Source organism: Pelodiscus sinensis, chromosome 2, assembly GCF_052426305.1.
Source record: "Pelodiscus sinensis isolate ZL-2025 chromosome 2, ASM5242630v1, whole genome shotgun sequence".
In the NCBI taxonomy this organism is placed as follows: Eukaryota; Metazoa; Chordata; order Testudines; family Trionychidae; genus Pelodiscus; species Pelodiscus sinensis.
Window position 1 is genome coordinate 18,706,122 of NC_143053.1, and position 26,915 is coordinate 18,733,036.

A 26,915-nucleotide genomic window follows, 5' to 3' on the forward strand; every position below is an offset into this window, starting at 1 on the left:
CAGCATGCTCCATGAAGAGCCATCAGAGGCCGTGCAAATAAACAATACATATTTCTCCAAAACCATAGCAGGATTCCATACTTAGTAACTGGACAGCGTCTCCTATTCAGACTCCGCGCATGCAAATGGCCAAGCTATACCTCTCAGCTAACGATGGTGCCTTTTATAACATTCCTGGACCAGGCGCTGATTAAAACCACTAAGAATTGCCACTGCCAACTAACAGCAGCAACAGCATATGAGCTTATCAGAGGAAAGAAGGCAAACAAGAGATGGGGAAAGCTGCTCCCTCATACACCTCACACCAACCCTGTCTTCCCCCACCACCTTCCCCAGACACTCTAGAGGCCCCCAACCCCACCTGCACTGGAAGCATCGGAAAAGGACTCTGCCCTGAGTGACCACTGAACCTCATACTCCTTGCCTGCCTTATTTCATAGAATCATAGGACTGGAAGGGACCTCGAGAGGTCATCGAGTCCAGCCCCCCGCCCTCAAGGCAGGACCAAGCTCCATCTAAACCATCCCTGACAGATGTCTATCTAACCTGTTCTTAAATATCTCCAGAGAGGGAGATTCCACCACCTCCCTTGGCAATTTATTCCAATATTTGACCAGAAATATTTCCCTGCCAGCTGACTCCTTTAGCACTGTAGGCTGCAAGCCAGCACCCCCACCACCAGGTGTTGACACTGCTCTAACGCCCCCCACTTGCTTTCCGACAGGAGGTAGGTGGCCAGCACCCAGCTTTAGAGGGAGGTGGGGCAAGAGATAATTCTTCCTGGGCGCTGCTGAAACTGTCTCCTTGCAGAGATCTTGAGCCACCCCCTTTCTTCCCTTGTCCATAGCATCGTCTAATGGCCTCATCAAGCCCTGGGAACCAAGGGTCCCTGGCAGGAGAACTCACCTCTGGGCTACCAGTAACCAAAGAGCTACTCAAGTGAACAACACAGATGCAAAGAGGTCAGGCTGTGCAATTTTTGGCTGTTACCTTTCGACTCACAATCCCCACGTCCCACCTTTCCCCTCCAACAACAAACGGTCCCTGCAAAGACGACCACGAGAAGGGGGGTGGATTTGTGGACTGCATTCAAGTTTCCCTATTCTGTAGGTGCAGGCACAGAAAGTGGACCTGGGGGAGACAGCCAGGCAGCAGAAACACCGCCAAGCGGGAGGCAAGGAGCTTTTTCCCACCACATCTGCCACGCCCTAAATGAGATTTAAACATTGGGTTCCTTCAGGCACCCTGGGGAACTGTTCATCACTTGGCACTGGGTCCTCCCCTCCTCATCCCCCAGCTGCTAAATTGCCTTCCAAAAGACAGCTTCACTTAAACACAATGCAGTGGAGACAATGCAAATGCAACCAGCGCAGCAGTTCCAGTGTTAGCGCCATGCTGCCGTGTTTCTTTTACTCCCTTCCAAATGGACTGGGGAGGGGGTGGGCACAGGCAAAGCGGGTAACTGCCCCCAGGGCCTGGCAATTCAAAAAGGCCTGGGGCTTCTACTACAGCAGCAGTGGCAGCCAGAGCCCCAGATCTTTTACACTGTGACTGGAACCCCAGCCAGTGTGGTCCAAGCAGTGCTGAAGTGCTGGTGGGGGCAGACTAGCTCCCATCTCCTGCCCCTTTCACCTGAGGTCCCGCCCTTTCCAAGAGCATGAAGCTGTCCCCCCACCTTGCCCAGGGGCCTGGCAATTCTGTCTCCCCCCATGCTCCATTCACTCATTACGACTCTTCAGGATGGCAACCATCTCTGCTCCACAGCATGTCATTGCATCAGAAAGGGTTGCCACACAGCAGTGGGGCAGCAACAATGTGTATAGTGGGGGTGCTAAGAGCCTTTGAACTAAACGGCCAGCCCCTATCTAGAACAGAACACACTTCAAACCAGGAAGATGTGGCAGCACCCCCAGCTCCAACACCTACACCTCACAGCCACTGACATGAGCCTGCAGCAGCTAGCCAAGGAGACACAGTGCTGCTCTGCCCTGCATCTTCTGCTCTTCAGGAAGTAAGGTAGATAGAAATCAGGGGAGGGAGGCCATGAGGGTAAACCCAAGACTCAAGTCTCCTGATCTGAAGCTTTTTCCCTCAGTTTTCTTGGGCATGTCTGGTTTTCTCTTGTATACAATTTGAGTTCTTCTGCCTTCAAAGGGGCGGGGTGAATAGGGTTACAAAATCTCATGAGGCCCTCTTAATGTCCTAAGAATTACACAAAGAGCAAACAACAGACTACCTGAATGATGGGAGCTACAACACATGGACTGCAGTGTGTGGTGGGATACTGGCGACAACTCGCTGCAATCCAGGTAAAAACAAATTACAAGGGAGATTACAGTCGCTCACCTACCTCTCAACCTGCCACGGCTGGCGTGTGGAACCTAAAGGATGACAATGCCACAAAATGGAGCCGCGGATGTGAACAAGAGCTCTGTGAAGCTCAAGAATGTGTCTTCTATCAAGTGGCGTTGATCTAGTAAGACTATTACCGAACCTGCCTTTTGTGTGTCATATTGTGGGACAAAGGTGGCTACGACCACATAGCAAACAAAGCCCCAGAAGGGCACATACAAAAGCAAATTTCATGCAGGAAACTCGGATTCCTTTCCTCAGTGCGAAGAGCTCTTTCTGCTACCTCCATGTCATAGGACTGGAAAGGACTTTCTGGATCACTGAGTTCAGTCCCCTGCTCTTACAGGCCACACTGTTGCATAACCCCATTCAGAAACTTACGACACTCCATCTTCACAATACACTGGAAATAATTTCCAACAATTGAATCAGTGTGAAATGTAGGCAAAGTTCAGAGCTAAAATGAGCAATATTCTGCAAAGTGTGGTCCCACTGCAGAAGTTACATGCAAACTAAGAAATGTCTGCAGCATCACAAATGCACTGGCTGATGCAACTGTATTATTATTTTTAAACAATTTTTTAACACAGGGTGCTTTGTGTACAGCCTTGCAGGCCATGTGGTGCAAACTATTTTTGGTTGTTTAAACTCCTGGCAACAACTATGTATATATTTTCTTTAAAGTTAACAAGGCTGATCAACCACAAAGCCATCTACAAGCAGGCTTCCTGGAATAGGGACATGGTTCAAGGAATTGAACCTCTCAGTCTGAGATGAAACATCTTATTGTAAAACATTTTTTCCCCTTCCTGTGTTTTGTTCATCCAATTTTATACTTTGTTCATTTTCACTATGAGGCAATTGTATTGCATGATGTGCAAGGCACATGCCAACAGGCAGTTCTGGATCAAAGCACTGCTCACATTAATCATTAGGGCAGGTGTTCTCAAACTTGTGATACCACGACCCCCTCTCCATTGCTGCAACCAGTTTCAGTTGCTCGCGACCCCCCTCTAACTTGTTTGCGATCCCCCTCTAAGTTGCTTGCGACCTCCCGTGGGGGTCGGGACCCAGAGTTTGAGAAACGTTGCATTAGGGCATAAAATCATTTTTTAGTGCAAGAAACATTTATATGTGATCAGGCACATAAACACCAGTGCACTTTATCCAAAAGTTGCCAGAACAGAAATCACGTTATTATATGTACTTTCTTTTTTTAAGACACTCGTTTTCCTCTTAGCCTGTAAATAGACAAGACTGAAATTCTCCAAAACTGATATTTACTGCAACAGCAAATGTCACTTAGGCAGCACTTTGTGTGTTGATCCCGAAATAGCTATCCCATGTCTACACAAGTTACTCGTTATTTTGAAATATTTTTTTAAATAATGGCCATGCTATTTCACCATCCCGGTAAACCTTGTTGCACGAGGGAAAAGAGATGGCTCGAAATAGTGCATTATTTCGAAATTTGGCACTGTGTATATGCACCAAATTTCAAAATAAGATACACAATTTGCCTAGAGCAAATTGCGTATCTTATTTCAAGTTTAGAGTGCTGTGTAGTGAATTGTGGCAAAGGGAGCTATAAGACAAAATTTTCAAAAAGTGCCTAAATCTTGTCTTTCTTTGGTACAATAAGATAAGATTTAGGCACTTTTCGAAAATTTTGTCTTATAGCTCCCTTTGCCACAATTCACTACACAGCACTCTGTCACGTCGGCCTCCCTGCACCATGAGTTCAAGGTCATGTTCTTGAGGGCGGAGCAGCGTACTCCGCAAAATGGCATCTTCCATGTGGCACACACTGCTTGAGCCCTGGCCCCTCTTTCTTTACACTGAAGCACTGAGTTTGTATTAAAAAGGCAACGAACATTCTCATTCGGCTGAGATCTTAGCCCAATCTGATCTTCCCGGAATGCACAACTTCATGCAGACGCGAGGGGGGGGAACGTTCTCGTTTCTAGGCATCTGAAACAAGACTTTGTGTCTCTTGTATGAACGTGAGTGATGGCCATCAGCCTGGGAGCTGACTCTGGGGGTAATGCTGATTTTCACATAGGGGCAGGAGGACAACAGCAGCCTTGTTACCATGTCACAGAAAGCGCACGCGCGTGTAAGAGAGACCCTGATGTTCCTTCAGCTTTCCTCAGTTCTTCAGCCAAGCACCCCTGAGTTAGAAAAAAAAGAAATAATTATGCCAAAGGTCAGCCTGTTCCAGGGCAGATCGTTCCAGCTTTGAAGTAGAAAGAAAGGCAGCGAGTGGCACAGAAGCATAAGGCTCGTGACACCTGACAAATTCACACCGATAAGACCGAGCTGTTCAGGGACAGTTCACAACCTCACATGACTTCCCTTGCCCCCGAGGCAATCTCCCCCTCCTCCCACAAGCTCTCCTTATAAATTCCTATGCAGTATTTCATTGTCCATGGCATGAGAACAGCCCACTTTTGGGAAGCACGTCTCTGAGGGAGTGTGGGATACCAAGAGAGCAGCCTGGTTCTCTTCCCACTTTTACTGAAGCAAAACCAATTAATCTCCATCCATTTCAATAAACACACTCTTGTTTTACATGAATGGTTAAGAGCTAGCTTAGCATCTGGAAGTCCTGCCTTTAAATCCTTGCTCTGCACCAGACTGCCTAGGCATTCTCTTAGCTTCTCTGTGCCTCAGTACCCCTTAGGGAGAATAGCACTGCCCTACATCCTGGGGTGTTGTACATAAAAGAGTGTGAAGTGCTCAAAACCCCCAGGAACTGGGACCGCACATGGGCACAAGTCTGAGAGAAGAAGCAGTCCAGAAACTTGTTTACAAGAGAGCTAGAACCCTCTCTTGTATCTGCCCTTCAAAGGGTTTACTTGTTTCAGGTGGAAGGAAACAAGCCAGTCTTTAGACCATTCTCAGCTCTTGGCTAGAAGAGACACTCATCCATAAGACAAATCTCTGAGGCTGAAACATCAAGGTAATACTTCTGTCTACCTGAGAACTGCCAAGGTGACATCACAAGGACTTAAGGAAGTCTAAGTGGTGCTTGTCTGCTGTGAAATGAAAGTGGGGTGTGCCAGAGAGACTGGAACAAAGACTGCTTTGATGGGGACAGGCACAATGGGGAATGAATCTAGATCCATTACAGCGGGGAAAGTCTTCTAGATCCTGGTCTGCACTATGGGGATGCTAACGGCATAGCTATAGCACCACAGCTCTGTTGGCACAACCCTGGAAGTGCATATACATCCTACAGCAATGGGAATATAGAACTACTTCTTCTTTCAACGATGGTGGCTATGTGGTAGCAACTGTTCTACCTGCATCGGGGGAGGGGGGGGGGCGCAAAATTCAGAATAGTTATGGTGCTGAAGGTTGTGGATTTTTCACATCCCAGAGCAATGGATCTAAGTGCAGATCAGGCCCACGCGCACCAAAGTGAAAGGAGAACGAACTGCATCACCAGGGAAAAGGGCAATGGGAAATGAATCCTAGCTCCATTACTGCAGGCAAAGTGCCAGGACTTGGATGAGGCATTACACATATACTCAGATCCATAAAATGGTGCCAGGTTTTAGACTAAAAGACTGTCAGTCAGGGCAGGGACTCTTTAATTCTTTTTTTGTTAACTGTAAAGTGCCAAGCACCCTGAAGGTGCTAATTAAAAATAATAATTATATATTACACACACACACAACCTACATTTTAAAAGAACATTATGAAGTTTGCAAAATCAAGCACTCAAAAGCTAGGAGATGCCAGCATAAAGCTTAGCAGTGCATGGAAAATTTTAGCTCCAACAGGAAAGCTTCAACAAGGTATCAGCAAATGAAAATAAGATCTTATAATGGGAAGTGTCAGGCAATTAGTTACCTATAATACATCCTAAGGGCTAGCAACTCAGCTGGTTTAAATCTATTGACCTAAATGGAGCTATGCTGATTTACAACAACTGAGGATGTGATCACAACTATACAGCCACCCCCTAAGAGTATGTTTACACTGAAAACAGATGGTGTGATTGTAGCAAGTTTAGCATACCCAGGTTAGATTTACTCTAATTAGTGTAGGTAACAATAGCAGCATAGATGTGGTGGCACAGACATCAGCATGGAATGCCAACTGGAGTACAAGCCCTCTGGAGAAATACTGTGGTAACCCATTCTGGATCTAGATTAAAGCTAACATGGATACACCCACCCATGCTACAGTCACACCTTTCACTTGCAATGTAAACAGAGCCGCAAGACAGTAGTAAGAGTAGAAACCAATGTGATAGCAGAAATGTGGATGAATTCGGATTTTTTTTAAATGGCCCCATTTTTATTAGCACAAAATAATAGAAATCAGAGGTAAGCAAGACCTATTGAATCACCTTAGTCTGTATTCCCAGCCTCCATAGGATGGTTGCCTGCAGTATATCATCAAGTACTTTGGCCTGTCCCATGTTAAAGTGTTTAAATGATGGTGCATCCTCTATTTCCCCTGGTGATGCTGCCAATTCATTTGTTTCAAAGATCTAGAAATTAAGTTAAAAATGAATCTAGAGGTGGTCCAAAAATGGGCATTTTAACTCATTCCCTGTTATTTTCCGATTTTACCACAAAAGGAAAAGTTTCATTTCAGTTAACTACAACCCCAAAATATTTTTAGGTTCTGATCAAAACAAAACTGTGGGTTATTGTATTTTGATGTTTTCCAGTTTTACACAGTTTCCTCTTAAAACCAGAAAATTTCAAATGATATGAAACATTCATGTGACTTGAAGACTTTATTCCTCACAACCTCCAAAACATTTTGGCAACATATTTCACCATTCCTACTGAGTATATTTTATCCCAGTCAAAAAGAGGATGCAAATAGTATTTTTCTTTTCCTCCAGAGAGACAACATTCTCTTGCAGATGTGATAGTAACTCTCAGATGCCATTTCAGGGAAGGTTGAGAACACTTCATATTTGTTCAGGCTAATAATCACATCCATCAGCCAATGAAACTGTAAAATAATACAAAGTGAACTGTGCTTTGCCTATTCACTCAATTAAAAAAAATAAAATGAAGAGGAGGGAAAAAATCACTAGCTTTTGCTTAGATTCTGCCAAAGTTTTGTTAGCATGCACAATTAACCCCCCAGTGAGAATTAAATATGGCCTGTGTGTGCCAGTACTAATGCCAACCTCAGCTATTATTGATGTACCTATTAGCTGGCTGTTTGAATGGGCTTATTTTTAATTGTGCTCATTCTTTAGGAATCTTTACTTTAAAAAAGGGCTACTAGGAAAGATGCAGTGAGAACACACTATAAAATCTGCCTTACTGACTGATTTGTCAAAGGATTTGCATAAAATAGACATTCGTTATCCAGTCAATGAAATGCCACAATGTAACACTATGCTGCGTATTCACTCTCACTGATGTTATGTTCTATAGGAGAATCAGAAGACTTTGGACCAATGGACGCTGCTAGGATCAGATTCAATTTTTCAGGTCTCCAAAGGTAAAAAAAACAAACACAAAAATGTTCCATCTTTTTGAATGTCGGGTAAAGAATGTTGCAACATGAGAGACAGTCCATTAAAGCCATTTATATATAACCAACATACCTGCCAGGCCATTAAAATGCTTAGCAAAATTACCTGACTCCCCGGCAAGATGGAGATTTCGGTCCTATGCACATAGGAAGTTTGTTGTCAGATGGCTCTGGCTGTGATGACCATTCACATTTAAGTGGGTTACCTAAATTGACCGTTAAAGAGGATTTCACAGTACAGGCAGTCCACGAGTTACGTGGATCCGACTTATGTCGGATCCGCAGTTATGAACGGGGCCCGTCTCCCTGGTCTCCAGCAGACCAGGGAGAGGAAGCAAAGCGGCGGAGCACGCGGGCAGCGGACAGCCAAGACGTGTCTGGGCTGTCCACTGCCCGCGTGCTCCTTGGCTTTGCTCTGCTTTGCTCCCCGTCTCCCTGGTCTGCAGACCAGGGGGACGGGGAGCAAAGCGGCGGAACACGCGGGCAGCGGACAGCCAAGATGTGTCTGGGCTGTCCGCTGCCTGTGGCTTTGCTCCCCGCCCCCCTGGTCTGCAGACCAGGGAGACGGGGAGCAAAGCAGAGCAAAGCTGCGGAGCCCGAGGGCAGCAGGACAGCCACGCCGCGTCTGGGCTGTCCCACTGCCCCCATGCTCCGCGGCTTTGCTCCGGACGCCTGTGGTACAGCAGCTGGGGCGCTGCCGGTTGGTCCCGTAGCGCCGCTCTGGGCGCTACTGGACCAACCCGGCAGCACCCCAGCTGCTCTGCCCCAGGTGTCCTGATTCAGCCACTGCTGGTCAGTTTCAGCAGCGGCTGAATCAGGACGCCTGGGGCAGAGCAGCTTGGGTGCTGCTGGGTTGGTCCAGTAGCGCCGAGGAGCGGCGGCGCTACTGGACCAACCCAGCAGCACCCCAGCTGCTCTGCCCCAGGCATCCCCAAGTCAGCCGCTGCTGAAACTGACCAGTGGCTGACTACAGGAAGCCCCTGCCCCGGGCTTCCTGGAATCAGCCGCTGATCAGTTTCAGCAGCAGCTGACTTGGGGATGCCTGGGGTTCTTAAGTTGAATCTGTATGTAAGTCAAAACTGGCATCCAGATTCAGCCGCTGTTGAAACTGATCAGTTTCATCAGCAGCTGAATCTGGACGCCAGTTCCGACTTACATACAGATTCAACTTAAGAACAAACCTACAGTCCCTATCTTGTACGTAACCCGGGGACCGCCTGTATATCAGCCTTACCATACCAGTGTTTCCTTTCCCGTTTAGATAATTTTCCTCTGTAATTACTTCAGACAGCCACCAGACTACCTTATGTTGCAATGCCTTGAGATCTCAGGAACTATGTCAGTATTCTGATAGGAGACCATTGGGGAATACCCAGATTGTGAGAGCTGATTACTGTTGCTGCATTCTTTTCGAGTGTTAGAAGGGTTTTTATTAAGTGTTTTATTCCAATAGCTCCTGATTCACAATGGCAGTTTAAGAAGCAGGAGTCACTGTAAGAAAATTAAGAGATGTCACAAATCTTAGAACCACATCAGGTTCACACACAACATCTAGCCTGTCTTGGAGCAAATTAGAATTCTCAGTGATACCTACTCCAGCAAGAAGACATGATTCCCAAACAACCATTTGACATTTGCTTCTTCCCGAGCTAAGGCACGAATGCCCCTTTACACTGCTCTGTTGTAAGTATATTTACACTACCAGACTGGTGTAAAGGGACCTCAGTGTAAATGAGAGTCAGACCGTGTGTATTCAAATGCCCAACCAGGTTTAACATCTGTTCATCTTAGGGCTTATCTACACCAGCAAGTTACTGCATTGAAAGTTTCTTGTTCAAGGTGACAAATCATCCCCTTCCCCCCAGCAAGTGTAATGCTGTAAAGCACCAGTGTAAACAGGCGCTATGCCCCTCATTGAGGTGGGGGTTTTTAAGTGCTGGGAGAACTCTCTAGTTTTAATCTGGTAAGTGTAGACAAAGCAAAGTCTCTGATGCAAAGACTCCATTTTGAAACTGTGGATATCAGAAGTACAAGAGAATGATAAATATTCAATATTTGGGTGTTTCTCACTGAGTCAGCTACCTTATTTATGTCACTTAGAATTGCATAACTTTGCTTTTAAATTGATTACCTAGCAAACAACTACTTTCTCTGTTTGCAAGTTGCAGCAACAGTCAAAGCTTTCTGTCAGAAACTCCATGAAGTGACTTATTCAGGAATCAACTCGCATTTTTATTGAAAGATTCCCTGAATATTTTGTGTGATAATCTCAATATTTATCTGGTACCCAATTAGTCAGCTATTCACTATCCAAAGGTTTAAAAAAGAAATGTGTGTGTCACCCACCTAAGAAAGTCTTCCTGTTCTTTGGGAGGGAAACAAATTACCCTCAGTCCTCCATCCAACCAAGGAGACATTTAATGAAAAGCAAAATCAGTTTCTTTAGGTAGAGGTTGGATTTTAATTGACAATCAAAGAACATTTTACTAGATACTTTATGGTTACCAGAAAGTACTCAATTAAGAAACAGGGTTGCCAAGAAAAAAAAAAAAAAAGTTTCGTGGGGCAGGTTTAACTGAACCCTACCAGATATTTACCTGCGGTTGCAAATCTCAAATGTTCAAAAATGAGGTTTTTTTTAAAATAGATTCTCTTTACTTGACTTCTTGTCTGGGTTTTTTCGGATAATTTGCTTTTTCTTAGACCATGAAGACTACACATATGGGGTTGGAGTTAAACGGAATTAGAGTTTCTCATACAATCAGTTGACTCCAAGAGTTGGAGCTTTAAACACACAATGAATATTGTGAGATTCATGATTAAAAATCACCAGAGTTGACATGACAGAGCTGGGAACCAGCAACTGACCCACCTCAAAACACCAATTCATTGCCTCCCTGGGCGGACCCAGAGCCGGATTAAAACCTTTAGAGGCCCTAAGTACTGAAAAGATTATGGTGCCCCCCATATGTAATTCACAATAAAAACAATACTATACCATAAAATCTCTTTTTTTTTGGTGCCCCTGCTTTGCTGGTGCCCTAAGCATGTGCTTAGTCTGCTTAGTGGGTAATCCAGTCCTGGCCGTGGACCTGACTGTGCCTTATGAACTGAGACGACTAGGGAGGACTAAAGAGCTAGCCCATTAACAAGAAGGTAGAAAGTAGCATAGGAAGTGCTGGAAAGGAGAGACAGGCTAATGGAACCAGAACCAAGAAGGATCCCTGGGTGGAGAGATCTCTTCTCTCTCTTCAGCATAGGAGAAGTTGAGGCTGTAAAATAAAATGTGGAAGTTCTCCGAACAGGCTTTGGAGGGAACAGAAGCTGGACTTCGCCCTGTCACAGCTGGCAAAACAATGGGCAGCAAGTAACATAGGCAAGGGAAGACACTGCCTACACTATCTGGTTCTCTGGCATGCCAGGACAGCTAGGGATGTGGCGTGGCTGCCTGACTCTCTGGCTGCCCAGGATGGCTGGGGCCATAGTGCTCTGGCTGGCTGGAAAGGATGGGGCTGTTGGGACAGGGCAGACGAAGGGCTTGGGAGGTTCATGGGTTGAGAGGCAGTACCCTGGGGTGGGGGCTGGGCTTGACTCCACAGAAGGAGGTGGCAGAAGAGGCGGGGCCTCAGGCAGAAGGGACGGGGCTGTCGCTTGCCTTCCCCAGCTGGGTCTTCACCCACTGCCCATGGGCAAAACCTAACCTTAGGCTGGTGTTTTCCATGATTTGGTAATACATGTTCAAACTATCCTAGGATTGGAACACTTTAGCTAGCATGTGACAAACACACACCTTTTCCAAGGAAACAGGGCCTCTAAAAGCATAATTTAAAAGGTACTGTGTGGGCAAGGGAGATTTAGGTCAGACATTAGGAAAAAATTCCTAACTGCCAGGGTGGTTAAACTGGACTAAATTGCCTAGGGAGGTTGTGAAAGCTCCATCACTGGTGATATTAACTGCAGGTTGAACTGACAACTATCAGGGATGATCTAGATCAGGGCTACTTAACTCGTGGCCCGTGGGTTGCATGTGGCCCGCGGCCCATTGCTTTGCAGCCCGTGGTGTGGTTTGGGTTTACGTGGGGCTCAACATGCAGCCCACAGGTGGGAGCCAAAGCAAAAAAGTACCGGTAATCAATATAATGGTCTTCTGTTGATATGCGTTTTAGAATTTAAATTCCTGGACTGTCATTGATCATTAGAATTGCTGTCATATGGGTGGAAATCAGATAAATATTGCATTTTATTAATATCAGCAGAACTGACTTACATGGGGCCTATGGGTTGTATAGTCGGGGGAGGCCTGTGAGCCTAGGAAAACTAGGCAGTTGCCTAGAGCACCGCTGGCTCGGGCGCCCGATAATGATGTCACAGCCATTGGTGGCCGTGCAGGTAGGGGTGCGAGGGGGCATTGATTGTGTCGCCTGCCTAGGATGCCAGCTGCCGCAGCTGGCCTCAGGCCACTCCTCTGTGTAGTCTTGCCTTAATCTTTGTATTCATGCCCATCAGTGTGAAAAACTATTTGCATATATATTTGCATGTATATGCAACCACACTTAAGTTGCAGCCCTTGGCATGTGTTGTATTATTGTGGCTCCCAGGACTTCCAAATTTGAGTAGTAGCCCTGATCTAGATTGTGCTTGGTCCTGCCGTGAGGGCAGGGGACTGGACTTGATGATCTCTTAAGGTCCCTTCCAGTTCTAGTATTCTATGATTTAAGCCTCAGGATGCATATTCTAATTCCAGAGGGTGAGGCCCAGTGTTCCCTTTTAGCTGAGTGCTTGGGTGGCCACCCAGGTGTGTTTCAAATGTAACCTAGCTGACCAGCAGAGTGCCCACAGTCAGCAGCATGTGTTTCTACTGATGGTGCATATCTGCACAGGCCCTGGTGCTCATAAAATTTATTCTGCACAAGAATGGAAACAAATTAGATGCAACAGTCGTGGGGTCTATTCACTTGTCGTTGTGGAGGTTCTTTTTTGCAGGGTATGTCTTTGCTACATTTAGCCCTGATCGGCATCTAGGTCTGAGCTCCTGGGCTAGCCTAGCTTGGATATGAGCAGCCACACTGCAAAGCCCTAGCTGAGCTCCTGGATTCTCACTAGTCTCACGCTCTCCAAGTGTGCCACATGGACTTCTAGGGGCCTATCCCACAGTTCTTTGGGCTGCAACAAGCTGAGCTGCTCAATGATTCCTTCCCCGTCAGTAAACTGTGGTCAGAGGTTTGTGCATGTGAATGGGAGGGAAGATGGATTCTCCTCGCATGTTGACCCTACGTCTGCAGTAAAGCCACACCACACGCTCCATGGGGTATAGGACTCGAGATCATTGGGTGAGCTGGCAGCATGGCAAAGGATGTGGGTGGATGTTGTTTCCCAGGTCATTAGTTGCACATGCAGAGGGATTCAACCATGCTCATTTCTGTGCATGGTTCTGCTTGTGGACTTTGGTTTTATTTCTGGCTGAACATGTGGGAAGGAAAGGGTAAGCTGACATCAGTTTTAGCTTTAGCCTCTGAAATTACTCCGTCGCGCTGGACTTCCTTGAATTTTCCCATTGCCGCAAGCCACTCTGTGGCAATGGAGTTTGCTTAGCTCAGGCAGCTTTATAGGCAAGTAACTTAAGGCTGCTCTTCCTTGCCTTTCTAGCTTCCTGTGGCTCTGGGTTTGGCAGGCTGTGTGTGGAGTTTGAGGCCAGTAACAAGGGTATAGTTGCTTGCTTACAAGCCTGTCTCCCCTCTTTGCTACAACTGCAGTAACACAGCATTCAATTCCCACAGGGATCAAAGCAGACACAGTTGTTGGTTACACTGTGGCCAGAGGCTGGCCATTAGATTTGTTTGGAGTCCCGGCTGGCGTTAGGCAGCTGTAAATCCTGTGCTCACCGGTGACCCCTAAAATTCAAGGTGAAATTTTGCTTTCGCTATCAACACATGCCTGATCTGCACTGAGCCCACACCAGCAATACAATTCAAAGGCCCCAACTCATTTGGGGGTATCAAGAATGGAAGCAGACAGAACACAGTGGATTGGTTATATGGGACCCATTCCCCCACCCAAGGCAAACCTCCCTGGAAACTCGAAAATTTAGCCATGCTCAGAATATGAATTGGAGATTTTTAGGCCAGAAGGAACCATTAAGATCATCTCATCCGGCCTTCCACATAACAGAAGTCACATAATTTCTTCACTGAACCTAGTCTTCTTTGGCTAAAGCAGAAATGGCAACTCGAAAAAGTCTCCAATCTTGATTTAAAGACATCAGACAAACAAAGTGCCAAATATTTTCTATCTGTAAAAGCTTCTTGTTATTCCATTGATTTCCAGTATCTTTTTTTTTTAGTGTGTACGTGTGACTTGTGCTTAGGCTTCCACTGTCCACACAGGCACTCATCTATTTTTACCCTGTTAGAAAACAAAACAGTGAGAAAAAGGAGATTTTCAAGCAACAAGCATCAGACAAGGACATGTCAATACAAGGATAACAGAATATCTCCAAGTAACCTTTTGTTGTATCCGTACAATTGAAATCTGACAGTAAAATGCAATTCAAGGTCCACTTGTTTTGACGCATTAGATAAAACTATGGAAAGATTATCTTGGTTAGAAACAACAACTCTGCAAACAGCAAACCTACCTCCATGTACTGGGATATAAAAAGCCCTTTCTAGTGCTTTTCCAAAGTATGACAGTTCCACACTAATAAACACTTTCAGCACAGAGACCTTGAAAGGCCAAAACACTCATTTCAAAATCCTTCTTCATAAGCTATGCTCAGTACAAAAGCCCCTCTCCCTACAGCCTATGCCCATCCAGCCTTTGCTTCCCAGAAAGGGAAAGACCCACATGCTCTGTCAGTGATGGGAATTTTAATTCCAAGTCCAGACATAGCCACTTGAAAACAAACCTGATGTGGTGAGGGTTTAGAGGAGGCTGAAAGATTAAACTCCCTGATGTGATCAGCAAATGTGTGCTGAACAGCCAGTTGAAGTGATTACTTTTTTCCTTAGAACTTTTAAAATTGATGGTCAAAGTTCTTTCCATTCACTGACCCTCTATAGCTAACGCAAGGGCACTTCAAATTCTCTCATCTCTGCGTTGCTGTACCAACCGACCTCATCATCTCCAGGGGTTGGTTTGGGTGGGTTCAGAATTCAAACCTCTGTGGGTTAATACCTCTTCCTTGCATTCCCTTTTTAAGAACTTGATGTTCACTAGATAGCCACATTTGTGTTTAATAAAATAAAATAAAGAAAGTTAACTCCTACAGAACATTTCTTTCATTGCTGCATTTTGAGCAGACACTCCCTTGCCCCCATCTCTTCCCACCGCCCCATCTGTCTCTGCACTCACTGCCAGGGCTTAGCCAGACTTCATCCTGGCGATGAAACTGGGAAGACAATTATTAGCTAGACACACAAAGAAGTTCTATGTAGTCCATCATACTCCTTGGAAGGGAAGGATGGTCTAGGGGACTTGGGAGACCTAGATTCAGTTTCCTGCTCCACCACAGATTTCCTGTGACACGCTGACTAAGCCTCAGTGTCACCATCTGTAAAATGGGGATACTAGCACTTTCCTGCTTCATAGAGGTTTTGTGAGGTATTCAGATAGCATGTGATGGAAGCCATATAGGATAGGTTACCCCAGCCTGTGGGACAGACACTCACCTAGTACAGTAAAAGTTTTTTTATTGAGTCTATTGGTAAAATGAGGGTGCTGGTAAGTGAAAAGTTCCAGTTAACTACGAAGGAGTGAGTTTGGGTGCAGGAGGGTGTGCGCGTTTTGCGATTTTGGGTATGTGAGGTGACTGAGGCCAGAAAGCTGGGAGGTGTTTTGGGGTGCTGGATTCACAGGAGCACTCATCTCCGGCAGCTCCCTGCAAGCAGCAGCCTGGTGGAGGTGCAGCTAGGTGGCTCTGCACAGTACCTCTACCTTCAGGCACCACCCTCACAGCTCCTATTGGCTACAGTTCCCGACCAATGAAAGCTGCAGAGCCATTGCTCGGGGTAGGGTAGTGCCACATAGCTGTGCCTCTGCCAAGAGCAGCAGGCACAGCTTGTGGGGAGCTGCCCAAGGTGAGGCACCCTCCTGCACCCAAACTCCCAGACCTAAACCCCCTCCTGCACTCCAACCCCCATATGGTCATTCCTCCACCTAAGAGCAGCAGGGACATGTTGCCACATTTGGGGAGCCATGTGGAGCCAGGAAGGGAGCCTGCCAACCCTGCACCAACCAGACTTCTGATGAGGGTTAGAAATGCTGGTTTATAGAGCTTTCCAGCTGGTACAGGGCCAGATAACACAGCTTGTGCTGCACATTTTAAACAAGTGCAACTTTGTGTGTGGACACTCAAGTTGTTTTAAACTGACAAATTAACCTGATACAATCCAACTGAAGCTAACATAAGCATGTCAATACAGGGGTTCACATCAATTTAACTCAACTGGTTTTAAAACACATTTAAACTAAACCAGTGCAACTTGTGCATGTAAACGAGCCCTTATGCTTACAAGCTTGTTAACAAGAGCTCTGCATCAGGGGCCAGGCAAACTGTCCCAGCCAAAGCTCTGGGAGCATACTTCATTCAATCCTAGTCTACACACACTTTCTGTACAAGAATCATTATGTCAGCAAGTGGTGCGCTGTTTCTATCCATACAGGTGTGTGTGAATGGATCTGTGCCCCCAAAAGGCACCTGTGCAATTGCCCCCCTTCGCTGCCCAGGGGTAGGCTTGGTGTAGACACATCCTAAAGCACCATGTCTTCCATAAATTCCAAGAGTTATACCACCAAAGGTTAAAACATCAATGTGGGTCACATTCTTCACCCAGAACCGTCACTCGCCCCCATACAAAATGAGTGCAACTGACCATAGGGAATCAGGTTCTGTATGTTAAGGTAGAATTCCCCCACTGTAGGAGCATAATCACAACACCTCTTCCGTTACTGATAAGGAATAATTGTGTAGCGCTCACTTCCCTCCCCCCCCATTTAAAGCAGTTTGGTTTTTGCATTTCATTGAGCTGGGGCAGTGAAACCTGCTTTTATTTTCTGTTTTTTATGATCCAGCACAATAATTATCACCACATCATCTGGCACAAACACCAGCATCCTGTGGTGTGGAAAAGCAGGGAGCCTCCTTGGAGCTTCACTCAAAGGGCTGTGGATGAAGAGAACTAGTTTGAGACTAGCAAACACCATGGCAAAACCAGAGACTGCTCGCTCCTCGACAGGAACAGTCATGGCATGTCTGGAATGTGTCAAACCACAAGGGAACCATTTCCGTTCATACTAGTTTTTTGTAAAATCCTCTTTTTTAATAAAAAAACCCCAACATTTTAGGTCTCAGCTACTCGACAGTGTCCCTTTAAGATTGTCTTTCACTTGGAAATGTCACTTATCAGTTGAACCCCAGATACATGTGTGTATTTGACTGCTACATCCTTTTCCTTTGAACTCCTAGACTGATAAAATGCACAACCCCCCTCCTCCCCAATTGGCCAACCCAGTTTCCTCTCCCGGTGTCTTTGTTCCCAGGTTCTGGGAAGATAAAGCCCTAATAACAGGCTTGCTGCCCTACCTACCCCCACTTTGATAATTCTACACTAACAAACAATTATCAGGCTTTGCCAGAGCAACCACAGTGTGAGTCGGCCATGCCCAGAGTACAGTATCTCTTTCGATGCACATTAGAACGTTCTCTGTGTCTTGGAGTCCTGGTATAACCCTGCCATGCCGTAGGTTATCCTTGCCCTGGTTTCAGAGAGACTTTTTGCCCTAAAATGCCCCACTGATGATGCCACGAACACAGTGCCACCACTGGCAGCCATGGCGGGCACCCGTTCGTAGGCAGGGCTCTAGCAGCCACAGGCATTTGAGACACCACATGGTCTAGCTCAGCTCCGAGTAGCATTAATGATCTGATGGTTGATAACCAGTGGCTGCTCCAGGTTGGCACTCCATCCAGACCTGCAGTGGGGGAAATGCCCGGAGAAAGAGACCCAGCACATACACCAAGGAAGCGGCTCCAAGGCGGTGACAGTTTAACACGGGAATAGAAAGACGCCGCCGTGCATATTAGGCCTTGCCTCCACACCAACGTGCACAGGCTTAGTGAAGCCAGAGTAAACTCCTCAGTCTAAGAGAGGCGTCTTGTAGTTCAGCTTCAACTTGTTCATGATCTGTGTAAACTAAGCTGAAGCAGTCACTCTGGAAGTAGGTGTCCACATGAGAGTTTGCACAGGTTGAACAAAATGGGATTAAAGCCAAACTGCAACTATGAGGAGACAAGCACTTGGCGTCCAGAAGGAAAGGTGCTAAGTGACACTGCTTGAGCTGCTCCATGACAGCCAAATCAAGCTCCCATTGAAGTCAGTGGAACTTAATATGGAAAGGGTGTCTCAGCTTGCTCCTGCCACCTGACCCCTTGTTATAGCTCTCCTTAAATGGCTGAAACTTCTCTTTCCTCTTCACCTTCCAGTTCTCCTTGGTTTACATCTCCACTGGACTATTGGCATTCAAAGGCTCAGGCCTAGAACCACAACTTTCCTGGTGAGATGTTAGAACATAAGAACAGCCACATTGGGTCACACCAAAGATCCATCTAGCCTAGTATTATCCTGGCTTTCGACCCATCCCCTGCTGTCCACTCCCAGCTTCTGGCAAACAGAGGCTAGGGACACCATCTCCACCCATCCTGGCTGACAACCACTGATGGATCTATCCTCCAGGAATTTATCTAGTTCCTTTTTGAATCCTGTTATAGTCTTAGTTTTCACAACTTCTTCTGGCAAGGAGTTCCACAGGCTGCAACTGTAGATTTATTAACTGCAATTTCCAGCAGTTTAGGTTCTTCATAATGGGTTTCCTTAGCCATGGAGCTGTATGAGGAATAACATGTACCATAAATCGTAGGTAAAGAGGTTCTGAAAACTGCGTCATGAGCTAGAATACAAGTCCTATGTGCAGGACAGAAGACAAAAATAGTTATTTGAAACATGCATCAGCTTTTGCTAGAAAGGAATGCCCCAAATGGTCTTTTGGCTCTCCATGTGACTATTTCTGCTGCTGCTGCCACCTTGATTTGCATACAAAAATTCTAGCAGGAGGTAACGGCTGTCTTAGAATAAAGGTGGGAAGTTCTTTTGGTTGTCAATGGTGGACTGGGTTTCATTTCTTTATAATGTGTCAAAAATCCTTTCCTCACAAGCAATATATTGCAGTACATCAAAAGAGTCCATTATTCCCAATGCCTTGCTCACAGTTCCTTAGACTTCAGCATACGATGCAAGTCCTCCAAGAATCGCCAGGTGTGAAAGCCTGAAACTGAATTCAAAATAAGGTGAGTAAATTTGCTGTCAAGATTCACAGAATAATAAACAAGGCACAAAATTAGCAGGCAGGGAGTAGAACAGTAGAAAGGGACACTGCATCACCTTGAAGGGAAGCTTTTGGGTCTGCCACAATTCAACGTATCAGCTAAAACTTCTGAAACAGAAAGAACTCTGTAAAGGCTAGTGATTTTGCTACTTTTTCAATTTGTTCATTTTGTGCATTGGACAGCAGTTTGTGTATAGTCCATATCACTGTTCTCTCTTCCATGGCAGTTCCCCATTTTCTGGGGGAGGGGAGAGGGAAAAGAGAGGGGACTTAAACATTCACAGAGAAGCAGAACAACCTTTAAAAAAAAAAAAAAGGCTTAAAGTACAGCCCGTACTATTTAGAAAGGCTGCTTTATCAGAAATTTAAATTGATTGCAACTAAGGACATTTTAGAATTGACTCATTTCCTCACGTTCTTGGATCTAAAAAAATGCCAGTTGACAGTGTCCCTTTATGCTAACCCTTGAACTTCCAGTGGAGAACATGATGGGAAAACTTTTGTCATAGAATGCTCTGTCCTTTTATCAAAGGACCTCAACATTAATCTAACGACCATTAATACTTACAACCCCTCAATGCAGTACAGTAGTGAGTTGAGTAACTGGCTTGAAGATGAGTAACTGAGACAGAGGTTGAGGGATGATATTAATCAGTAAACCACACTTCCTCCTGTTCTTTATCCAGAACTCAGAGAACCACATTATCTTTCAGGACCCAATCCTTTGCCCTTTGAAGTCCAGGGGAATTTGGGCACAGACTTCACAGGAAGCAAGCCTGGGTCATTAATAAACTGTTGCTGCTGCTACAATTCTATTCTTCAGGGTGCTGAGAAGTGTCCAGTCTACAGGCGCATGAGACAGCACATAGGCACAGACCAATAGCACAGCTGAACAGGCATTTCAGCTCCAGCAGTGGTCAAAGGCAATGACTTAATAGGCAGCATGTTTAAAACACACAAGGAAGTTTTTCTTCACTCAACGCACAGCCAGCCTCTGGATGTGGCAAAGAGCTAGGACTTTAACAGGGTTCAAAAAAGAGCTAGATAGATTCATGGAGGTGAGATCCATCAATGGCTATTAGCCAGGATGGGTAGGAATGGTGTCCCTAGCCTCTGTTTGGAGATGGGAGGGATCACGTGATGATTACCCATTGTGTTCCCTCTCTCGGGGGCATCTGGTATTGGCCACTGTTGGCAGACAGGATACTGGGCAGCACCTGGGGCTGGACATGACGACTTCTTCAGGTTTCTTCCAGCCCCACATTTTCATGATTCTCTATTGGTTTGAAAGCCCTATAAAGAGCCCTTTACACTAGCACATCCATCAATGCATACCTTCCAAGGCTAGCAAGGACCATTCCATCTTTGGTTCTGAACTCCTGTACAACACGTAAGAGTATTTCACCTGCTAATCCTGTCCCGAGCCCAGTAACTTGTGTTGGCCAATATCTGTGTACCTGCATCCAAATGATCAGTTGAACTGTATCAGTAACTTACACTCTGATTGAAACTGTTAAATCGGCACAACTCAGACTTGGGTTTAATGGCCCAGCTAGAAGTGAATTTGAAAACAACATTTCTCCCTCCCTCCTTCACCCTCAAGCAAGGACTCGAATTGATACTTGGCAACACTGCAGAAGGTGAAGGACACTTCTTGTCTAGGAAGCAGTTGAGACTACGCAGAAAGGAACAGAATCTGGACATGTAATTACCCAAGCTGCTACAATAAGTTCACTGGATCTGTCTGAAATAATGCACAGCGCAGGTCCATGGAAAAAGTGAAACACAGACGGTGAAGGGAAAGCTGTGAAGGCCTTATGTGAAGCAGCGTCTTGGAGCCAAAGCCAGGCAGACTTTGCACAGCCATCATCATTTTTAAGAACATAATTAAGATCAAGCCCCCTTTTCTCCTTCCCTCAATAGGTTTCATTGTAAGTAGCAGGAATGAGATGAATTATTCAAAGTCGAACACTGGCATTTTGCCTCTGTTGTTTCTTAGTTATGGCAACACAGTGGGTGGAAGACATCACACATTTGGTCAGGACTCTCCCCCACACGTGGCATAAGGAGCTGAGCTAAGAACAGGTTACGCCTTCTCTTTCTCCTTCCTCTGTCAATGTAATTGGTGCATGGCTAGCGTACCTGTCGTCAGCTCCTGCGGGGAGGCATGGCAGGACTGGTTTCATGAATAGCAAAGAGAAATGGGTGCGGGAACAGCTGGCTCTGCTTTGTCATGATTTGGTGGCTGGTGTAAGTCATTTTAGCTCTCAGTGCCTCAAAGGGCTTGTTTACACTTAGACTGTTACAGCAGCACAATTACACTGTTGCAGCTGCAACCGCCCTAGCACTTCCATGTAGTCACTACCTAGGCCAAAAGGGTTTTCCCATTGGTAATCTACCCCCGAGAGACAGTAGTTGACACAGATACTAGGTTGACAGAAGAATTTTTCCACTGTCTTAGCGCTGTCTACATGGGGACTTGGGCTGGCTTAGCAACACTTCTCAGGGGTGTGGATTTCTCACTCCCCTGATGAATGCTGTTAAACCCACCTAGTTCTCTAACATAGACCCGGCCGTAGTCTCCCTATTTCATCTTCAGGATACAGCTTTGTTAAGAGTGTGATTTACTGATACTGATTTACAATCAGTGTGATTTTCTCACACAGTCCAATTGATCATTTGGATGCAGTTACACAGATATGGCCAACACAAGTTGGGCTCTACTGGGCTCAGTACAGAGTTAGCGGGTGAAATAGCTATCAGCATGTTCTGTGCTATGTATTGTTTGTGTCTGGAGTGGCCTACGGCTGGGGGAGGGAGAGCAGACATCAAGGGAGGATTGAAAAGAGCCGGGAAGGTGAAGGCAAGTGGCTTTCATGTGACGGAGGGCAAGGGGAAGTGAACGGAGCAGTGCAACAGAAGAGAAAGAGATTATGTGACAGGATTAAGGGCAAACTGTGTGGGAGCAAGATGAGAAACAGGGAGACTGGAGACATCAGTGCATGTTAGGAGAGTCTCAGGAAAGGGCAGAATCAAAGATGTGAGGGTGAACCCTGTTAGAGAAAAGAAACTGCCCCCTCCCTTAGTAAAAAAGTTTGGCCAGGCCGCTTTTGCTATAGTGGGCTGCAGTACTCCTTGGGAGAAACTGGCCGCACCCTTCCTGCATACCATTGCCTTTAGAAAAAGGGAAGGTGTGAAAAGGGGAAAATAGCCTCAGACTCTCCCACCCGTCACCTTGGCATGAGAACTGCGGGGCTTACCTGGTCCCATGAAACCTGCACAGTTTCGGCCCAACCCCTGGGACACAGACCCCCCACTTGGTGACAATTGGGCCATATACGGTAATATGCAAGTGCGGGAAAGCGATGTGCAGATTTGGGGATAAATACCCATCGCACAGTTCGCTCTAGGAGGTCTTCGCAACACACGTACCACCGTGCGTGTGCCTTCTCGTATACTTCAAAGCGCTGCCGGTCTGATCAACCGACCAGCCACCTCCCCCGATTCTCGGGCGTAACCAAGGCCTTCGCAACCGAACTGATATCTGTGAAATGTTCCGTGTGCTGTGTAAGTTGGTATGTATGATTTGATTTTTTCTTGTTGTATAAGCTTAGTGTTGTAGTTGTTTTGGGTAGTACATAGAGTTTGTAGTTATCACTTATTTAATTAGTGTAGCTGGATATTTTAAGATTAGAGACCATTCCCCTTGCCATTCCCATCCTTATATCTGACACATTTAACTAGAAATCATAGAATATAATAAATACTGTAAATTAATTATTAACACGGTCTATTAAAAATCTTAGAATAAATTCTATAAATTCACCACTGTCATAAATTAATATTTTTTATTTGATAAAACTGTCCACCTGGTTCTGTCCTTCCCCCCTTGGGTATGCATCATCGGACCTGTGATTCTCGTGACAAACCCTGAGAAGTGAGGTAAAGTTGCCTTGGGTCCTGGGATCTCATTCTTCTGTCAATCTCTTCTCCAGAAAAAAACTCTCTCTATTTGTGACACTTGTGTGGTCTCTCTTCCCAGAGTATCTGGGCAACTCCCAAACAAAGGTATGTCTTATGTTACATATGGGACTGATAATCAGAGGGGATGCTAAGGTTGCTAGAGCCTTCTCTTCATACGACAGGTTTTGGTTGCTAATAACTTTAACCAACTTGTAACCTTCTGGGCTGAACTTTTCCATGCTGGGTGTCAGCCTCAGGCTGAATATTTTGGGGGGAAATTTCAACCGAAATGGTTCAGCTCTATCTGACAATAAAGCTAGGGGGAAAATTACAGTGTTTTGTCCACATTAAAAAATTCTGCACAAGCAACCTAATTACTGGCCATTCCCAACATTTGAGTTTATTGACTTTGGGGCCGCGATGATGTTCTTTTAATGGAGGCTTTGTGTGTGTAAAATGTATTCAGCAAATATTCAGGAAGTGTTATATTCTCTGTTTTATAAACCGGGGGACTAGGACTCCGATCCTGAAGATGTGTTTACCCGGCACCTGGGAGCGAACCTCCTAGGCTGAGGTAGTCAGGGTCCCACTAGCAGGCTAGGAATAGCAGCATGCAAGTTGCAGCATAGGTGGAGGCAGGAACTAGCCACCGAGCCTCAGACCCGAGCTCACCAGAGCCTCTGCCAGAGCCACAATATGCAAAGCACTATTTTTAGTGCATGCATGGAAGCCCGCTAGGGCAAGTCTGTCTACCTGGGCTAGGAGGCTCATTCCCAGCTACCGCACAGGCACAGTTCAAGTGACTTCCCAATGTTGGTATCAGCAGAACAGGGACTTGCTCCTGGACTTACCAAGTCCCAGCCTACTACTCTAACACTGGAGCATCCTTCCTCCCTAGGCTCCTTGCAGCTCCTTATCACTCCTCTCCTGCGAGAATGTAATGAGGGATTCCACTCCCCACCAGTGCCAAGAGAGACGGAGGGCATGTCTACACTGAAGTTAGATACGTGTGGCTGGCTCAGGTTAAGAGGCTTTTAATTACAGTGTAGATATTTGGGATGAGGCCACAGTCTGGGCTCTGAGACCCTCCCACCTCCCAGGGCCGTAGACCCTGAGCTCCAGCCTGTCTACACCACAATTAAAAAGCCCCATAAGCCCATGTCAGCTGGTGCAGGCCAGCCAGGGGGTTTTAACTGCAGCATGGACAGACCTTAAGGGTCCCTGCCCTTCTGCTCTCGCTGGCTGCCAGCCACTCACTCAGTGCTCTCTGCCTGCTCATCCCAGCCCCTCATTTGAATTCTCTCCCACTCCTTGAAGAGATGGAGGAGGCAATAATTGGGGATTAGAAGGAGACAGGGCACAGCAGACCCATAGTGTGAAGTCACCGCAAGCAGCAGCGCTGCTGCTGGCTGGATGCAGGCCTTTACCCACCACAGTGTCCACAGCAACCTTCCCTAAACACTGCAGGTGACAAATATGTGAGAACTGGTTAGTTTCCTGCTCAGCATTCACAATGCACAGCAAAAAGCTGGCTCCGACAACAGATAACAAAAGTCTGTTCTTGGCCCTTTGTGCCTTTCACAGATGGGGTGGAATATTCTGTGCTTTCCATATTCGCCCACATTCACAAGTTATCTGGCCTGAGCTATCAGCAAAAGCCCTGCAAAAACACTCGGCAGGGCTCAGCTACCAGGCAGTTTGTAACGGAGCTGTTCTAGAGAAAAATAAAACGTTATCACAGTTACTGTTGCCCCATTGCAATTAGTCATACCTGATAGAGAGATAGGAACCTTCTCAGGGCACAGCCGGCTGTGCAGCATTGTCAACAGATGAAGTCAAGAGGAAAACTTCCCTACTATCAATAACCAGCTTGAAAGCTCAACCACAAAACCTCGAAACAGCCCCAAAACAGTAGGAAGGACTCTACCCCCCTGCCCGTCCCCCAAAGGAGATAGCAGTGCTGCTTATAAAGGGCTTCATGTAATCGGACTATTCTAAGAACACGTTGCTGCTTCCAATATTACTAGAGCTTTGGCACCAGTTTGAGCCATCCTTCCTTTTCTCTCTCTCTTTCATGAGTGGTGCAGGAGGTCACACAGAAGAAAGGCTCAGAACAGGAGTAATGGGCTAGGACTCCAGAGTGTTGAGTTCAATTCCCTGCTCTGACACACACTTCCAGCGTAAGCTGAGCATCCCAGGCCCAAAGGTATTTAGGTGCCTAACCCTTGGTATAATCAATGGGATATAGGATCTGGGCTCAGCTCCCCGGGTGGTGCTGAGTGGTCTGTGATGCACAGGAAGTCACACTAGGTCCCTTCTGGCCTTACCCTCTAAGATTCTCTCTACAGTAGGGATGTTACATTTTAAGTAATTGACTAATTAAACAGTTGATGCATTCTTGCCTGGGGCAGTCCCCCGCTGGCCCCGTGTTTCCCCACGGCATTTCAAAGCAACAGCACCGCGTGAACCCGAGGTCAGCTAGCGACTCCCTCGCTGACCATGGGCTCAGTGCGGCGCTGCTGCTTTGTAATGCCGTGGGAAGCCCAGCGTCAGGCTCCATGCGGGCGTTTCAAAGCAGCAGCACTGCACGGAGTCCAGGGTGAGCAGGGGAGTCGCCAGCTAATCCCAAGGTCCACGCAGCACTGCTGCTTTAAAACGCAGCTTGGAGCCTGGGGACACCCCAGTTGGCTCCAGCCTGCATGCAATGGTTCAAAGCGGTAGCGCCCACATGGAAGCTGAGGCCAGACCTTGGGCTCCATGCGGCGCTGCTGCTTTCAAGTGCCCCCTCCTCTTTCCCCCCACCTTGCTGCCTCTTTCCGATAGAGGCGGAGAGGAAGGAAGTGATTAGTCGATTAGTCTGTCGACTATCTGATAAGCATTTGCTTATCGGATAGTCGACTAGTTGATCACATCCCTAATCTACAGTGCAAGCTAAGCCACCACAGCAAAGACACTTATGGCAACAGAAGGAGTTTTCCTATTGCTGCAGTAACTCCACCTCCTCAAGAGGCAGTAGCTAGATGAGTGGAAAAATTCTTCCACCAACCCAGCAGCCTCTGCCCTGAGGTTTAAGTTGGCTTGACTTCATCTCTCAGGCGACATAGCTAGGTCGACTTAAGTTTTAGCTGTGGACCAAGCTTGGAGCTTTGCTTTCACTTAAGGAAAGGTGTGGGTTTTTTACATCTCTCTCATAGAAAAGTCCTAGCAAAGACAAAGGTCTGTAGTTTTTATCTCACTGTAGCTAGTTCGGGTCAACCCTTTCCCCTCTGCCTGGGGTTTGTCTTCCAGCACCGTTTGCTCTTCTCCAGGATATCTGGCTCTATCGCTGTTACATGTTTTAGGTTTCTGGCATAAAGAGTGAGAGTTTGGATCTGTGGTTAGAGGAAAGAATTAGGAGTCAGGGCTCCTACAGGCAAGTCATTTATCTGCTGCTGGCTCCTTGTGAAACACTGGACCAGTTACTGAAATCTCTGAGTGAGTCAGTCTGCCTGGCTGTAATAGAAGGCATCATGCTTATCTCACCGGGATGTTGTGAGGTTTAATGTTTGCCAAGTGCTTTCAGGATTTAGGAGGAAAGCTACAAGAGGACAGTTGTAAACACAACAGCATAGGAGAGTGTGGCTGGCTGGGGGGAGGAGGGAAAGACAGGCAATATGGCTCTTTTTGGTAGCATTTCTGTTGGCTTTCATTCCATTCTAAACCAATGT

At 46.3% G+C, this 26,915-nt stretch overlaps 1 protein-coding gene across 8 annotated transcripts in view; it reads right to left on the reverse strand.

Moving 5' to 3' along the window:
* Positions 1 to 9,012: 9,012 nt before the first annotated feature.
* The window catches only part of LOC149525238 (uncharacterized), a 242,928-nt gene continuing 225,025 nt past the window's right edge, over positions 9,013 to 26,915 (reverse strand). For 2 of the 8 annotated variants that reach the window (XM_089776167.1, XM_089776168.1), the window contains one exon: positions 9,013 to 19,191. The gene's annotated coding sequence lies outside the window, so the exon portion shown is untranslated. The remainder of the gene's footprint in view (positions 19,192 to 26,915) is intronic. The other 6 variants (XM_089776166.1, XM_089776171.1, XM_089776170.1 and 3 more) reach the window with 4 other exon arrangements.